Source organism: Peromyscus californicus, unplaced genomic scaffold (assembly GCF_007827085.1).
Source record: "Peromyscus californicus insignis strain IS unplaced genomic scaffold, ASM782708v3 Scaffold_6__1_contigs__length_162567912, whole genome shotgun sequence".
NCBI classification, from domain to species: Eukaryota; Metazoa; Chordata; class Mammalia; order Rodentia; family Cricetidae; genus Peromyscus; species Peromyscus californicus.
This window is the reverse complement of record NW_026294584.1, coordinates 117,999,306-118,005,350: the sequence shown is the minus strand read 5'-3', so window position 1 is coordinate 118,005,350 and position 6,045 is coordinate 117,999,306. Positions and strand designations below refer to the sequence as shown.

The 6,045-nt window shown below is 37.0% G+C and overlaps 1 non-coding gene across 1 annotated transcript; it reads right to left on the bottom strand.

Annotated features, from left to right (window-relative positions):
• Window positions 1–695: 695 nt before the first annotated feature.
• On the bottom strand, window positions 696–768 carry Trnak-cuu (transfer RNA lysine (anticodon CUU)). Its single transcript has one exon. It is a non-coding gene; the product is annotated as a tRNA-Lys (tRNA).
• Window positions 769–6,045: the final 5,277 nt, after the last annotated feature.

Below are 6,045 nucleotides of genomic sequence, written 5' to 3'. Positions count from 1 at the left end.
TTTTGTTTACCAGATATATATTACTAATTATTAAAATTGAGTTTCCATTAATGTGTAAAGTTTGCTTTAAAATTTATATTAGCTTGGCAGTGGTAGCACACTCTTTTAATCCCAGCACTTGGGATGCAGAGGCAGAGCTCTCTGAGTTCAAGGCCAGCCTGGTCTGCAGAGTGAGAATTCCACGATAGCCAGGGCTACACAATGAAATTCAGCTTTGAAAAAAAAAAAAAAAACAAATTAAAAAAAATAAATAAAATAAAATTTACACTGCTAAGTCATATATTATTCATTTAAAACTGCTATGGGATGTTCTGTATGGCAAATGTGTTGCTGATTAGTCAATAAATAAAACACTGATTGGCCATTGACTAGGCAGGAAGTGTAGGCGGGACAAGGAGGAGAATAAAGCTGGGAAGTGAAAGGCTGAGTCACAGAGACACTGCCAGCCACCATGATGAGAAACAGCATGTGAAGATGCCGGTAAGCCACGAGCCATGTGGCAAGGTATAGATTAATGGAAATGGATTAATTTAAGCTGTAAGAACAGTTAGCAAGAAGCCTGCCACGGCCATACAGTTTGTAACCAATATAAGTCTCTGTGTTTACTTGGTCGGGTTTGAGCGGCTGTGGGACTGGCAGGAGATAGAGATTTGTCCTGACTGTGGGCCAGGCAGGAAAACTCAGGCAACAAATGGCGCCCAACGTGGGGCTCGAACCCACGACCCTGAGATTAAGAGTCTCATGCTCTACCGACTGAGCTAGCCGGGCAAAAGAAAAGGGGAAGTGCTGTGGGATGTTCTTTATGGCAAATGTGTTGCTGATTAGTCAATAAATAAAACACTGATTGGCCATTGGCTAGGCAGGAAGTGTAGGCAGGACAAGGAGGAGAATAAAGCTGGGAAGTGAAAGGCTGAGTCAGAGAGACACTGCCAGCCGCCATGATGAGAAACAGCATGTGACGATGCCGGTAAGCCACGAGCCATGTGGCAAGGTATAGATTAATGGAAATGGATTAATTTAAGCTGTAAGAACAGTTAGCAAGAAGCCTGCCACGGCCATACAGTTTGTAACCAATATAAGTCTCTGTGTTTACTTGGTCAGGTTTGAGCGGCTGTGGGACTGGCAGGAGATAGAGATTTGTCCTGACTGTGAGCCAGGCAGGAAAACTCAAGCAACATAAAACTGTAAAGAAATAAATGTATTGTAACATTTAATCCCAGTGTCCACAGGCTCTTGTTAGTGAGTTCTCTCATATGCAATTTAAGTATCTTGCCATTGTAGATCCCCACTTTAAAAGCAAAAATGGTCTCCCACCACTGCTGTGGGAATGGCCACCTTATCTCTACCACTGCAGAAAAAAAAAAAAAGGATGGAACAGGAAATTACTAAGGAATTTTAACTAGAGCCAGACAGACAAATAGAATGGAGGAGGGAGAAAGAGAAGATGCACAAAACACATGAAAACAGAAAGAGACCTGCTGGGTGTAGGAAAGGTCAGCAGGGGCCAGTGGAATGGGAGGAAAGTGGAAGGAAATTCAGCAACAACAGTGTATGAAAATACCACGATGAAATCTTGATTTTCTATTTTAATTGAAATCTAATAGATGCACAAACAAAAATCCAGTAAGTGCTATGGAGATAAAATGCTGATGATGGGTGGACATTGCTCACATACTAAAACTGTCTGTAGGGGCTGGAGAGATGACTCAGCTGCTAAGGACACTGGTTGCTCTTCCAGAGGATAGGGGTTCAATTCCAACCACTTCCATGGAGGACTCCAGTTTCCTCCTCCTCAGGGCTTCAAGTGTACCACATACAAGTGGCACACAGACAGTATGCATGCAAAATACACATACACAAAAGTAAGAAAACTTTTCCCTGACAATTAAATAAATATACCAGTATTTCTCCAAGCAGCTGGGAAATTTTCTACTGAAATAGATTTTTTTCTAAACTGTGATCATGTTCTTACAACTAATCAAAATGGCCCATAGATTATTATTAATTTTTGCCATAAGAGTTGTACGAAAGTAGTTGTAAAGGTTAAATCTAGGATAATAATATCTATAACACCTGGAACTGTATTATCTTTTGAAACCATGACATAGATTCTATTTTTTATAAAATTAGACAATATGCAGATGTGATGATATAAAATATCCATAAGCATGTCCATCTTACCCTGCCCTGTTTTGAATAATGATGGCAAGAATGTGTAAGTATTATACTGAATACTTCAAATGTAACTGAGAGTTTTAGCATGATTATTTGAGATTATTTGAGATTATTGAGGTGTCAATAAGTTGACTCAGTGGGTTAAGGTACTTGCTCTCAAAGCTGTAAATCTGTTTTCAGTTTCCAGAATCCACATTGTAGAAAGAGACAACAGACACTCCACAAGATGTCTTCAGACCTTTACACAAGCACTATGGTATGTGTGCTCCCCTTGTTATTTTTGACACAAAATAAATATTTTCTTTAAGGTCAAAATTATTTAAATACCATTAGATCATCTATAATATGTGAAAATGTCTAACAACTCAGGTACAAAACCAACTGGGAATTTAATAAACTACAGGTCCCAGTAATAACACACTTCTAAATGCAAAATAAAAGCTTTTATATAATTTTTCTACCAAGATATCTCAAGGTCAAAAGATTGTGTTAACATAAGTTAATATATGATAATGAAGTGTCCCAGAGTCCCTTGCTTTCTGTATTTAAGAAACCAAATTTAATTCAATTTAATCTAATAAAACCTCCACTTATTTCTCAAAAAGGCTATTATTTCTTTCAAATACCTTTTAGAGAGAAGATGACAGGATTTTACTTTATTTTAGAAGTGATTCCCACTTCTGCTGAAACCTTTTTCTTCAGTGTTATGGCTGAAAATACAGTAACTAATCCTAATGACATCCTTTAGTGTTAAATGACTACTCTTGGAGTACTCTACCATGGTTTTAAATGTTCTTAGCGTTGTTAGGAATGAACTGTGAAATAGTATGCATTAAAGTGTTGCTGAAACAGTAGCCTCAAATGGCCTTATTTTTTCTTAGAATTTTATCTAATGGCACATAGGAAGTCATGGCTTCTCTCCTTCTGAATCTCATCTTTCATTTGATTATTTACCATGGCCATAATGAAATATAGGAAGAAGAATTTTAAAACATGATTAAAAAACATGAACAGTAAACAGACAGGCATTATCACCATTTAATACAACTACAGAAGAAATGCATACCACAAACCACAAAAAGGGCAGCATAAAAATCTTACAGTCTGACTACAAACACTTTCTAATAAGCCTCATTGCAAATGTTGAATAGCTGTGAATACATTATGTGTCTGATTAAGAATATATGAATCAAAACCAATATATTACTTCTGGGTATGTGGAGATCATAATAACCTTTAATGTAAGATCTAGACTGTTCATGAATCAGTTATTGTGCAATCTAGGATCTAATTGTTTGGCTTTATTGTAATGATTATCATGATAATTATCACAGAAAGAGCAGCTCCTCTTCATGAAGTGCTAAGTCTGGGTCAAGGATATTGCTAAGCATTTTACTTGCATTGTCTCCTGACTAAAGCTCAAATAATAATATGGCAGTTGGCAGTAGACCAATTAATTCTTGAACTTCACATAGGAGTTCTTACTCTATTTTGCAGGTAAGGAAATTAAGGTCTGACAGTACTAAGTGATATTTAGAAATCATGAACATTCAGTTTATTAAATGACAAAGCTAGAAATTGAATCCAAGTTGATCTGAAACAGTTGCTAACTCTGCCTCTCCATATACTTCTTGTAAATATTTACCTCTTTATTACGGAGTGACCTCTATTTTATATCTTGATTTTTACCTTATACTTGAAACACAGGCATCAGCTACTTTTCTGTGTGTGTTCTAGTGTTTTGGGGTGGTCTCTTTGGTCCTGTACAAACCCTGCTGTGGATGTGCCTTAACCCAGCAGTTTGGAGTTGTTGAGTCAAGGCACTTCTTGAACACTTTGAACACCTGTGATATGTTAGGAAATAATAAGGTTTGTAATTCTGTGATCTTTTCATTTTTCAACTTAAACTGAATTTTGAACTTTTTAGTGTTTTTTTTAAATAACTAGATAAAAGAAGTTTAAATAGATCCACTCTATAATGGAAGGGAGAGGTCTCCTAAATGCTATAGGCTGTCAAATGAAAAGTCTGGTGCCAAGAATGGGTTCCTTATTTTGTTTGCCAGAAGAATCTCCTAGATCCTCTAACACTCAGGCTATTGTCATTGCTCTTGGTAACCCCCTGAATTTGACAATATGACCTTATTGATAAAGACACCAAATATTTGAGTCATACATGTAATATCAACAGCTGTCATTCATCTGAGTATTCTCTTCCCAATTAGAATTGCATTACTGTCCTGTTTGGAAAAGAGGATCCACTGTTTTTTCTAAGACGTTTTCTAAGGCCAGTTTCTTGCCAAGACAAAAAATGCTCTGACATAATTACATTTCATCCCCAGTCGCTGAGTGCCTTGGTAATTCTATTTGTAAGTGACAGAAATCTAAATTAAATTGGCTCAAGCACAGAAAGGGAGCCCTGGCTCCTGCTAATGAAATGTTCTAAGTGAGATCTTGATCCAGGCATTGTGGGTTTAGGGACTCAAATATTAGCCTTCTCCCTGAGTTCCTTTCTTCCTCTTCTTGTCTGCGTCCTCCTTTGTATTATGATTTCATCCTAGCCTCAGACACAGTTTGAACTTACTTGGCCTCTAGTCAAAATAAGCATGTGAAGGTGTAGGCTATGTACATGTGCACATGCTCCAAAACCTCAGTACCCAAACATATCTGCACCCATTCTTACTAGCACCCAGAAGCTCTGGTAGATATAAGGCTGAGGAGGAGGCTAGGATGGCTGGATGCTAGAAAATGGTCATGGATCAGCTTCTTTCACAAGATTCACTTTAGGAAACATGGGGATTATGCTCAAGCTAAGCTTAATATACCAGACTTACTGTCACCCTATGACCAACCCCCACCCCATTATTTCATACATGGAAGGGGGGAAGTGGAATATTTGGTTTTCTTTTTTTAGGTTTTTATGCTTTTAACAAGTCACTCTAGTATTCTAAACCATTCACAGCTTTAGAATTTAACATAGTGTTGGGGACTATAGGAAAAACCCTCTCTCTAGGAGTTAGCATGCTAAACAGACACTCTTTCATCTGTAGCTCCTAGTACAAAGAGTTAGAAAATAAAACGTTTAGAACTACATGCTCATAAATAAACATGGTTGTCAAAATGGTCACTTTGTAATGTAAGTGCTGATTAGGAGAGTGAAGTAGGAATGTTCTCTTGCTTGTCAAGTATGAAAAACCTTGAAATCCTGAACATGCATAATGCAATGTTTCTATATGTAACTTTTAACCATTAAAATATATTAAATGTGCCATTGTATGCGTAAATCAAATTCACCCCAAATGCCTTTGACACATGTCACTGAATGAAAGTGATAAAAACATAAGAAGCTATTAGTGTTGTCTAAGCAGAAGATGATATTCTGGTTTTGCTTTGATACCTTATTTGGTATCAGCTAACATCTCATTTCCAGGAGAGGAAAGTTAAATTCTAACTTGTTCATGTTTTAAATGATGCTAATATTTCTAAAATAATACAATCTCACACTGAAGCTGAAATCAGTGGATATGAAGATACATTAAACTTGCAGCCTATACTTTAGCCTACATTTTAGAGTCATGATACCACTGACTTATAGTACATTAGTGAGGCACCAAGTCAGAAATCTCAGCCATATTCTAAACCTGCATTTAAACAAATAGTACAGTCACGAATGTTCACATCTCTATGAGAAGACTTCCATGTGGAATTTGCTTTTATTTGTTCTTTTATATCGTTCTTTTTTAATTTTTTTCTTTATTAAGAAATTTTTATTCATTTTCCATACCAACCACAGATCCCCATCTCTTCCCTCCTCCTGCTCCTGAGCCAGCCTTCTCCCACAAACCCACCCCTATTCCCTCCTCCAAAAAGGTA